The sequence below is a fragment of the Dermochelys coriacea genome, chromosome 1 (assembly GCF_009764565.3).
Source record: "Dermochelys coriacea isolate rDerCor1 chromosome 1, rDerCor1.pri.v4, whole genome shotgun sequence".
Classification (NCBI taxonomy): domain Eukaryota; kingdom Metazoa; phylum Chordata; order Testudines; family Dermochelyidae; genus Dermochelys; species Dermochelys coriacea.
The window spans coordinates 231,199,982-231,211,936 of NC_050068.2; the positions used below are offsets into that span (position 1 = coordinate 231,199,982).

At 42.8% G+C, this 11,955-nt stretch overlaps 1 long non-coding RNA gene across 1 annotated transcript; it reads right to left on the bottom strand.

Annotated features, from left to right (window-relative positions):
• Positions 1 to 910: 910 nt before the first annotated feature.
• LOC119849694 lies at positions 911 to 9,858 on the bottom strand. Its single transcript, XR_005290535.2, has 2 exons — positions 9,557 to 9,858; positions 911 to 1,530 (listed from the first exon to the last, which is right to left on the bottom strand). It is a non-coding gene; the product is annotated as an uncharacterized LOC119849694 (long non-coding RNA).
• Between the last annotated feature and the right edge of the window lie 2,097 nt (positions 9,859 to 11,955).

Consider the following 11,955-nt stretch of genomic DNA (forward strand, 5'->3'; position numbering starts at 1 on the left):
ATGGAGTTGTTCTCCTTTACATCAACAGTGAGTTTGGCTCAACACAGTAGAAACTAAGGAAAATGCCCTTAAATGGATCTAATCCTTACCTGGCAGCAGGGAGGACTTTTGGCTAGAGAAGTCTAATGGTGCTCTATTTCCAGATTCCACCTCAGTTTCCCTGTCTATACTCCATCTGTGGAGCACCTCCTTGCCTGACCCAATAAGGCTGTTCAGAGTGTGCAGGGCAGGTGTATGGATTATAGTGCAATTCAGGAATGAAATTGATCACACGAGTAAGGTGGGGAGGAAGGAGATTGGGCTCTATCATTGGTGGTGGGGAAAGTCATCAGCTGGAAGGAGAGAAGGCAGACATACTAAGGGTCAGAAGTGTGTGTCCAAATTCTTGCATAACAGATTTTTGGCAATTAAATATGTGCTTTCCTTTCCTTTGATACATCTTTTAGCACCTTCTGGGCTGTTTGGAATTTAGTCTTTGTTTTTCAGTAACAGGACTGAACAAGCCAAAGTTAGTTTTGTCTTGCAAAATACCTTGAAGCAAATGTGCCGTTCAACCACTCTCTCTCTATATATAAATATATAGTTCAGTGTTATGAACAACCTCCATTCCCAAGGTGTTCAGAATTCTGGGGTTCTACTGTAGGACATTCAAAGATGCTCTCATCAGTACTTTCACTATATTATATATATATATATATATATATATATATATATATATATATATATATATATATATATAAAAATAAATACAACACGTAAATTAGGGTGGGTCAGGGATTGATTCTGCAAACCATTACTTAAGTGAGTAGCCTTTGCCAATGTGTATTGTATTGATGGTGCTTGGCTATAGGTGAATAACTGAAAGCTGCTTGAGGCTGCAAATCAAGGTACATTTATAGTTCAAACAACATTTGATGAAAAATGTTTAATATATAGACACTAAATACCCTCTCTGGTTCTAGCCAGTCAGCAGATGCCAGGTAGACCATTGTGGCTTAACAAAGAGGCTCAGTTACAGGAAAATAAAGTTAATTAGAACCCTACACTTTTCCAACTTGAAGGCCTGTGAACAGAATTTGTTATCCTCTTGTCTACCATAAAAGAAGGGTATGCACAGCTTTAATGGATAGTGAGAATAGGATCAGCCAGCTGAAGAACTAAGCTTCCACGCCATTTGATGGCTGGTTCTCAAATATTTCCTCACCAAGGGAAATACAGATCAGATTAGATCATCTTTTGGACCCTTCTGGCCTTAAAAAAACAAACAAACAATATAATGTCTATTGCCTCTAGGGAATCTATTTTTCATCGCCTGCTTTTGGGGCAGCAATGCTACTCTGGGTGGGAGGAAAGAGCCAGGGTTATCATGCTACAGCAGCCTTTGTAAGCCAATATTCTCTCCAAGGGAACATGTCTGCCAGCTGAAAGCCACCATTTTTTCTGCTTTATGGTTTGTCAACAGTTGTGGATTACTAATGGTCCTGGGGCCTCCATCCTTTCTCCACTTTTCATCCTCTGTAGTTCAAGCATCTGTGTGCACAAAAGGTGAGATAAAGAGGAGTCACCCTTCACCCCTGAAATCACTGTAGTTTAATACAGGGTGACATGTCGTATGATAACAAAATCCAGCAAATATACAAGTAGAAAAGAGCCTAATGGCTGCATTCGAGACAAAGTACAGCAGAACTTCAGAGTTATGAACACCAAAGTTACTAACTGACAGGTCAACCACACCTTATTTGTAACTGGAAGTACACAATCAGGCAGCAGCAGAGACCAAAAAACCACACCACACTGTGCAGATACAGTACAATGTAAACAAACTACTAAAAAAAGGAAAGTTTAAAAAGATTTTACAAGGTAAGGAAACCGTTTCTGTGCTTGTTTAATTTAATGTTTCTTCCACATAGTAACGTTTAAAAGCTGTATTAAGTCAATATTCAGTTGTAAACTTTTGAAAGAACCACCATAACATTTTGTTCAGTGTTATGAACAACCTCCATTCCCAAGGTGTCCATAATTCCGGGGTTCTACTGTAGGACATTCAAGGATGCTGTCATCAGTACTTTCACTTGCAGATGCTGCCTGCTCCAAAGAATTGCACCTTCTTGATCACCATGACGACACTGCAAACTCAAAGTATCTGCCAGCATCGATCAAAAGTGAAGTCCATGTGCCATTACTGAAGACATCACTGGGCATACTTAGATGGCCAAAATTTTCAGAATGGCTCAGCACCCATAACTGTGGCCAGGCATTCAAAAGAGCTCAGCATGTTGAGTGTGCACTGGGAGCTGACCTCCTTTGAAGATATGGTCATAAGCATCACTATGGGAACAGCAGGGTGAGTACTTTTGAAAATCTGGCCTCAGTTATGGGTGCTGAGCACAAATATCTGTCCCTGGGCACTGTGGAAAATTTGGCCTTGTTTATGCACAGCCATAAGAACTAACAGAACCTAAAATGGAAGCTCAGGTTGTACAGATTTAGTCCAGGCCTGCTAAGACTTGCCCACCTGAAATGGGCACGTCTTGCCTATTTAGAACATGTCTGTTGGGGCTCTGGAGGCATGGGTCGATGTGGTGGGCTGGGTTTCAAGGGGCTCAACAATGCAGTTCAAGTTCAGTCTAGAGAATCAAAGCCAGGAGCAGCAGTCTGTACACAAGTGTCACACAGCAGGATCAGGCTGGAGTTGAGGTCAATGAGCCACATCAGGTCAGAGCCAAGTGAATCAGCTGAAGTAGGATTAGTGGAACAGAGGCAGGATGAGAAGTCAGGAGTGGACCACAAGCAAGGCCAGGTATCAGGAGCAGGGCCATGAACCAGGAGCAAAGCAAGGTATCAGGAGCACACAGCAAGATCTGTTTGCAGCACCAAGCTGGGATCCACCTAGTTGCAGACAGCCTCCAAATGTTCCCTCTAGGTCTTAAACAGTGTTCATGGGCCAATCAGGGAGCACGGTAGACTCTGCCCATCAGGACCAATGCAAGCAAGCAATCCAGTGGTTCTTGAACCTATAGGGCTCATAGGATGCTGTTCCCTCCTTTGCCAGAGTGGTCAGGTGATAATGTGGACACAGTACCTGTTCTGCAGCCAGTAGAGCTGGGTTCCAGAGCCTCATTTCTCCACCAGCCTCCTCCAAGGTCTTGCTAGCACACTAGCTCTCTCTGCTACCCTCTACCAAGCAAAGGCATTCTGTCCTGCTTCAAGGTATATTTCTTTCTCCTCTTCCCCCCCGCCCCCCAAAATGCAGTCAGAGTGAGGACCTGAGCACAGAGATAAGAGAAGAGGTTGTCTACATGGGAAACAGAAGACTTCTAAATAAAACCAAAAGGATGAGGACACCAGCTCATTGTTTCTTGAGGACATCCAGAATGCTGCTGACAAAAGTAAAACCCACCCAGTCACTGACCGTTTAACAAATCAAAACAGCAAATGCAGACCCAGATTGTGGATCCAGCTGAGTGGGTAGACAGGCTAGTGTAGAAGGAACAGTTATGAGAACAAGAGAGGGCCAGATGATCAGAAAGTCACTGAGGTTCAAAAGCAGTAGTTACTCACTGATGTCCAATGAGAGGCAGAACAATCCTCCTATCTGTCAGTGCCAGGGTTTCCGGGGGGTCTCCATAATAGACATAAATAACTCTCAGAGGTAGTGATGTGTATCTGCTGGTGGTTATTATTTTTGGTTGGTATTGTGATTTATTTTCATTTGATTTTTTTAAAAAGGGGAGAGGGAATACAACAGTAACCACCACAATCAGTGGATTCTGACACCTATCCTGCGACAGGGGCATTAACTTAGTAGCCCTGTCAGGATATAAAAAGGTCACTCTCTCCTACCAGCACTTTTGTCTCACCTACCAAGGGACAGAAGCAGCTCTAACCATATGGAGGTGGGCAGCACTCCCACACCACTAGCAGGGACATAGGGTCATGAGGAACATGGGTAGGTTGACTAGGAGCAAAGAAGAAAGGGCTGGGGAGAAGAAGAAACATCTTCCTTCAGTACCATTCTGTGGAAATTCTAAAAAAAGGACATTTTTAAATTTCCTGCAAAATGGAAACCCTAAAGAGAGCCTGGGCTCCCATGGCATCCAGTCTATGAGCTCCCTGTCAGCCTGCAGGCAGGCCACTGAAGAATCAGGTGGGTTTCCAAAGGAAACAAGCGGGTCAGATAAGGTTCTGTCATATTTTCTGTCCTGCCTGACTTCCATAGGAATTTCATGGACATCAGCACATTCCCACGTGACAATTTCAACAGTTTGACATTTTCTGATGGAAAAATGATGCATCAGAAATTTCCAACTAGCGCTAATGATCATACAGTAGTGAGGGGTTTTCAGTTATAGTGGCCAGTAACATCTCTAATCAATTGTTTAACATCACAGAACAAGCAGCTGCACAAACAATAGAAGGTGGAAGTTAGTGTGAAGAGTTCAGCAGTTCAGGTTTGAGAATGCTAACATTGATCTATTTTGTTTATTTTCTTGACAATTAATGACGAGACTAATTGTTGTTTTTGGCCTGCTACAGACAAAGCTATCTATTGCTACAGTAAATCAGAATCTATTACTGCAAAGCTGACAAATAAATGTGGACAATGAAATAAAGATCATGTTCTGCCAAGGAAAAAGAATCTGTCCTTTGCAGTAATGTAATGTAATCTGAATGGGTGATAAACCACAGAGACCGTGAGAAATGAAGGCACACACCAGCTCCAGACACAACAGATAGTGAGTAAGAAATACATAGGCAATTTTAGACTTCGCTAGAACAGCTGGTCTGTGTTGCTGAAAGAATCAGTGCTGTCAAGTCACAGTGAAGCACAAGGAAGGGTACAGAGTAGCAGCTGTGTTAGTCTGTATTCGCAAAAAGAAAAGGAGTACTTGTGGCACCTTAGAGACTAACAAATTTATTAGAGCATAAGCTTTCGTGAGCTACAGTTCACTTCATCGGATGCATTTGGTGGAAAAACGGTTTTTCCACCAAATGCATCCTATGAAGTGAGCTGTAGCTCACGAAAGCTTATGCTCTAATAAATGTGTTAGTCTCTAAGGTGCCACAAGTACTCCTTTTCTTTTTAAGGAAGGGTATAGTTAGTGACTGTAACAAGTAATCAACAGATAAATGCCACATAGGGCTTCTAAGAAGCAGGCAGCTCCTAGTGGATGCCACAGACCAATATATATTTCATGCTACATAAGTAACATTAGGTAAATCTGGCTTGGCAGCAGGAATAAATCGGATAAAACAAGAGTGGCACAGATAAGATGCCACAATGAGATCAGTAGATATTTAATGATGACACCTTGCCCCCACTAGCAGTTTGATCCTGAGGAGACCTCAGTAAGACTGTAGGCGAGATTCTCAGCTGCTGCAAATCAACATAGCGCTATCAAAATCAATCAGCTAAGAATTTGGCCCATAGACTTCATTTGGACACTGGAGTTACAGCTACTGAGCACCTCTCCAGCTCAGGCCCCATAGAAGCAAAGTGGCCCATCTCAAGGGCTGTATATTAACCATCTGTCTCTTGTGCACATGCAGTCCTTGCCAGTCTATGTGACAATAGCAAGTGAGACAATAATACTGTGGCTGCATTCCACTGATATGTCAAAGGAGTCCTCTGTTTCAGTCATATGCATGTTTAGAGGACACATCAGAGAGCATGTGAGCAGACGTTGCACACTGACGCATGGTTATGGTCTATACATCTGAACCAGGTACGTGCTGCATGAGACATAGCTCGAGCCACATGGTAAGTAATAATCTTACGATTAAGTAATAATCCTATGATGTGCAACATCCCTAATAAATCAAAAGAAGCCTGACATCAGTTTACGTTGCTTACACTAGTGAGCTGCTCTCACACATTTCTCAGGTAATCAGTGAGAAGACAAACTTCAGATGTGTCAACTTATCCACGGTAATGCAATACAGGTGTTTAAGCACAACCTTCCAAGGAGAGGATTCATGGCTTATTTTATCACATTATACTTAATGAGCTTGGATGTCTGCTTCTGTCATCATGCACAATGGTCCTGTTATGAGACCACATGCTGCTTTGTGTATCAGGTAGGTATTTACTGTTGCTCTAATCAAAGGGAAATGGCAACTGACAGAAAAGTACAGCTGAAATTTCATCAACACAGAGTAACTACATCACTATTTCCCCCTCCCCCAATATAGAATTGGTGTGTTATTGTGGGAGGAACTATGGAACTTGTCCCTTCTGGAAGTCTGTCAGACCCTGGCTTTTGTTAGTCTCAAAGAATGCTGCAAGGCTATTTTTTTCCAGGAATGTCTTTACCAGATGTGCTTAAGCTAAGGCACTGTTCTATATTTTCCTGTTGTTAAAGTGGATAATAGGGAAAAGGAAGGTCCATATTTTAGGTATAGCATAATGCAGTATTATTATTAATAAAATAATAAATACTACAATACATGTAGTATATACAAGCCAAAAGCCAGGATCTGAATCTAAACTCCTTCAAATTTCAAGATTCAGTAGGCGGTGTTTTGAATTTGAACTCTGCAGCCAGACCTACCTCAGTTATTTTCATTTAGGGTCAGATCCAAAACAAGGAGGAGCAAGTTCTATCATCTGGATCTAGCCCAAGGCAGCAGCAATCTGGTGACCACATCTGATCACATGAATTTTCGACCACAACGGGGCTGACATCTCACAAGAGCACCACAGAAGTTTTTGGTGTTGAATTCAAACTCAGCCCTGAACTTAAGCCTTGATTCATCTTTGAACTGAGCCCATCCCAAGCCTAAACCTAATCTGGAGCCAAACACGCTGTCCCCAGCCCACCTCTAAAAGACAGCTGTCATGATATAGCTATGGTATAGGTGTCTAGGACAAATATGAACAGCAATTGTTGACTCAAGATTTATTGCTGCAGACATCTCAAATGAGGCATTTTCCCTATGGATGAATCACACTTGTCCAGTCAGGCCCATGGCACTATTACACTATTTCCCCACATACCATAAATACAGAAGCAGCAAGATTTATTCTATTCATATAAACAAGGGAAGCGAAACATAAGACATGCAGATAGATATACCTTATTAGCTTCGTCTAAAGCAGCTCATTGGGGGGCCTACATTAATGGTTCTTAGTCTATGCTGTCTGCCCGATGACCAGCAGCTAAGCAATATCCACCACCTACAGCTATTGTCTACAAAGACACAGCTGACAGCAGCTTGTGAATTGCTGTTCTGTTGCCCTGATCAAGCTGTTCTGAGGCTCACTGAATCTGTGTCACTGCATGCCATGACTATGCCACTTGGTTTAATTAAGATGCTGTCACAATTGAGCTGTCTACAGCTGACAATTTATACCTACCAGTGTGACGTAATCTCAGTGGACACACTACTGAGCTCTGTGTCAGTCTACAGGCTGATACACAGAAATCAATCATGTGTGTGATTATTCCTGTAAGGATAAAGCCACTCATATGTATATACCATGACATTTATGCAACATGGTCCTCTGGCCACCCTTCATTGGACTACCCATCACATAACACTGATTATGTCATATTGCAGCATAAACAGTTTAGAGCCATGAATGCCACACTGTTTTAGCAGCATCCTTGCCCCTGCTGTCCGCTCCACTGAGGACACTTCTCTCATCCTGGATCTATTATGATGTACACCCCTTGAAGATATCAATGCCATCACCATGTTGTGGTTGTATTTTAATGTTTGAGTAGGGTTGCTACTGCATGCCTCAATTTTGGCATCACTTATATAGTTTCCCTACTTAGTCCATCTGAAAGTTGGGAACAGAAATTAAGTTGCTGGGTCCTTCCTCTCATTGGTGAAAACTACATTTAGTGTCTAGGTACAAAATGGAGGTGAAGGCTCCTCCTCATTTTCCCCACTCTCTCTCTTCCTGCCTGGGTCAGTTTGCACAGTGCTTTGACAATATGAAAGTGCCATGTATCATTTGTTAGAAGTACACACGTCACCAACAGTCACTGCTAGCACAGGGCCACATAGCACACACACTGTTTGCTCTCTCTCTCTACTGCATCCACCCTTGTGACATTTGGGCATATGAGAGAAATTAAAAAACAATTACAAACCAGACTGCACCCAATACATCTCAGTGGCTCCCAGGCTGGATCCTGAGGTGAATGAACAATGTTCCTTTGTCCCTAAGCAACAGTAGTGGAGGTCTCCGCTGACCAGCTGTAGTACTGAAAGGTCATGAACACATTTAAGATCCTGAATAATCTACTCTTCTACATACCACTCTTCCTTGGGCACTATCATCCCCTTCAATGAGCCTCTAGGTGCTTTATCAGGGCATATGTGAAGCAGATTGACACACCATTATACAGTAGAGGATGCATCCGATGAAGTGAGCTGTAGCTCACAAAAGCTTATGCTCAAATAAATTTGTTAGTCTCTAAGGTGCCACAAGTACTTTTTCTTTTTGCGAATACAAACTAACATGGCTGCTACTCTGAAAACTGTTTTACTATAGGTTTGCATAGCGAGTAGTTACAGGGATTGGGTTTTGGAGCTGTGATGTTCAATAAATAGCTGCCATAATCTGTTATGAATGAGTAAATAGGGCTTGCCTCATGCAGGGTGTGTCATATTGATACTATGGCTGCATGTATAGCTTCAGGACAAAGGGCATTCTTGTAACAATTGCATGTAACTGTATATTTGGCAGTTTGAGGTGATAGCATGTCTCCACATGAAGGGAGAAGAGTGGCAATGTAACACATGTGACCCCACAGAGAGGGCGCAGGATGATAGCAGTACAGGCTCCTGCATATGCTTTGGCAGACATATTGCCTAGGGCCTGCTCCAAGTGTGATTAGCTGGAGCCACCCATCCTTGTTCTTGTATTCTTATCAGTGTTTACCTGTAGATCTCTATTTACAGTAGGCCAGCTTGTCAATTAAGCAACATGCAATATTGTAGATACAGCCATGTACATTAACTGAAAGGAGAGGCCATCTGCTGTCCAGTCTCTACACTTTTAACTGTAAGGTTAGCTCCCTACAACTTCTATGGTGTGTTTCAATTCAGGAACAGCTAGATTGAGAGTGGAGCTAGGATCTTCAAAGGAGCCTTAGGCAGATAGGTCAAATATCTCTGAGCATCTTAAGTGGAAACTACCTGCACAAAGTCAATGGCAGCAGGGCACCACCTGCCTTAGGCTCCACTGAAGCGCCCAGCTTGAGTCACTGTGTTCCTCTTCTTGCCCGCAAATGCACCCTGTGTTCTTTGTGTAGGTCATCTTTGGCCATACAACACAACAGTTTTTTAGACTTATAGCCATACCACTCAGGACCTCCCATAGGTTTGCATCCATCAGCCATGCTTCTTGAAGGAGGTCACCATTAGCTTCAAGGTAGCATTTCCTCCTCTCTCCCAGAGGCTCTTAAAATGAAGTTCTATTAATAGAAATCAACCTCAATCACAATGAGTTACCATCACGCTATTACACGTGTGCACACACAAACCCGAAATCCTGTTATACTTTCCCCCGGCTCTGCAAACCCATTATAGGTCCTTTTACCTGGGTTGGTTCATACACAAGGTCTATACTACATCAATCTGCACTCCACAGCTTTTGCATTGTTGAGATTTAGGCTCACTTGTAACATCTTTAGGAAATGGATTTCCTGTTGCTGATGCTGCTTTTCCTGTGTGTTGCCATTGCTGGTCATGGCTCCACTTCAAAAAGATTATTTCCCTCAGCCTGTTTCCCAGATGAAATTAACCAAGAGGACAAATCTGTACAGCCAAAGACTCTGTCAAGACAGCAATGAGCTTTCCTCCCCACCCTATCTTATACTTCCTCACTTCTACAAGAACAAATTGAGCCTAGCTAATCCACCTGCTGCGATGTCTCTGACTTTTATGTCTGGTAAAATGATCTAATTCACCTCAGCTGGGGTGATGCAATCATACATCCCACCTGGACAAGTTTTTTGATTCCTTGCACTGAAGTGAGTGGCCTTTGTTCTACTCAGAGAGGAAGACTGTTAACCCTCTCTCTTCCAGCTCCTAGAAGGAGCCTCCTGCCTGCGCTAGAACACAGGAACTGGCTGGCTAATGCTTTCAGCTTCCCACCTTCAGCCTTTCATTCCCAATAAAGAAAAGGAACAAAAATAAAAACTCTGAGTTCACAAAGTATTAAAAGAAAGTCAAATATTCTTCTTATGGTCAGCAAAGCATCTTATGACACCTTACTTTTCATGTGCCCTTTGATCTAAAAATAATGTCTATGATTTGAAAAATCATGCCTGCTGTGAGTAGGGTTGCTCTGCTTTAGCTGCTTGCCTTGTTTGCCACAACTTTACTTTGGTTGACCTTTTATTGGTTCCGTTGTTCAACGAAGAATCGTACTCAGATTTCCTTCACAAAATGGGCAATGTTTATTTAACACACAGAAGGTGACTATCGCAGGGAGGGGTGGAGATCATGACAGCCGATCAAAACCATTCAGAAGCTAGCATTCTTCTCCCAGGCAGTTATGCAAACCTCTGTCTCCAGAATTAACCATAGGTGCAGGCTAGAACATTATTAGCAACAATATGGGCAACTGACTTCACCCCTGTGCCCCTGCTTCCCCTTCCACCCTTTGTCTCTGGATAGGCTCTTTGGGACAGGAACTACTATTGATTTTCACATTGCCTAGTACAATGGGGCCCTGCTCTCAGTTGGGGTCTCTTGGCACTGCCATAATGTTACTAATGCTAGAAAGATATCATCTATTTCCAGGCATCTATTTCTAGACAACAGGAAACGACACCTGGTGCCAATGTTCCCTCTAATTTTTGACAGGCCGTGTGTGCAAAAAAATTCTTCTGTGCAAATTGTTGTGCTTCTGTGCAAATTTTTGTGTGCCATGTGCACGGGGTTTAGGATCTGTTTGCACGTGCACACGCACACAGCTTAGAGGGAATAGTGCCTGGTGCTCTAGTAGACCCATCAGTGATCATTAACTTTTTTATACACGGCAGGCTCCATTGCTTAAATGCAAGACGACAAGTGTACAAATCTAGAGAACAATGAATGAGAGTAACAGTCATTAACACATCAAAGCCGGATAAAAAATGCAGGGCAGCTCATCCTATGGAGCTGACTGACTTCATGTATTGTGGAATTTTTAAAGTTTCCCTACCCAGCATTTGTCAGAAGAATACTACTCCTATGGGGCTTAGCTCTGTATAAAGGGAGCCTTTATGGTTTAGGCTGCTTTGCACTGTGCTGGTGATCCCAGACATATTTAAAAGCAGCGACTGGGGGAATCCCTGAGTGGGACAGATCCAGCCACCCTTTGCTAAACCCTGATGTAGGGGATAAGACTGGATGTAGCTGGAGCACTGCTTCACTCTGGGAATTTCTGGGCTGCTGTATATAAAAGTGGCCCAGTTTAGGATCTGGCCTATACCAAGCGTCAGTGTATGAAACAAAGGATTTATCTGCAGCTATGCTAGTTAGGATTAAAACTCCAGGGCTATCAATCACACTAGGGCTCTGAACTTCAAGAGCCTCATATGGAAGAGGCAATGGATGCTCTGTTTAATGATTAAGTTTAATAACACCCTGGTGAAGTAGGCGGGAAATCTACAGATTTCTAACACTGGCCACTGAAATGTAGTAATGTTCAGTGTGGAATACAGTAGAAGTTTAACAGTGAACAGCAGTGCTTTACAAACATTTAGGACAGGAAGTGAAGAACACTCTATTAATTTGAAACTGGGGAGTGGGGATTTGCATGGACAATGAAAAAAAAAATGACCTGATCTGGAATTTAGCCAAGACAGCATGATGAACACCCTTTTCCTTATGGACATAACCAGGGGATTTGTAATGGCTGCAAGCAGTCAGTACCCCCATCCAAAGTCTCATCCAAAGGATCAGATCCGCAGCAGCACAGAACTCTAGAGCGCCATACCGGGGTATTGA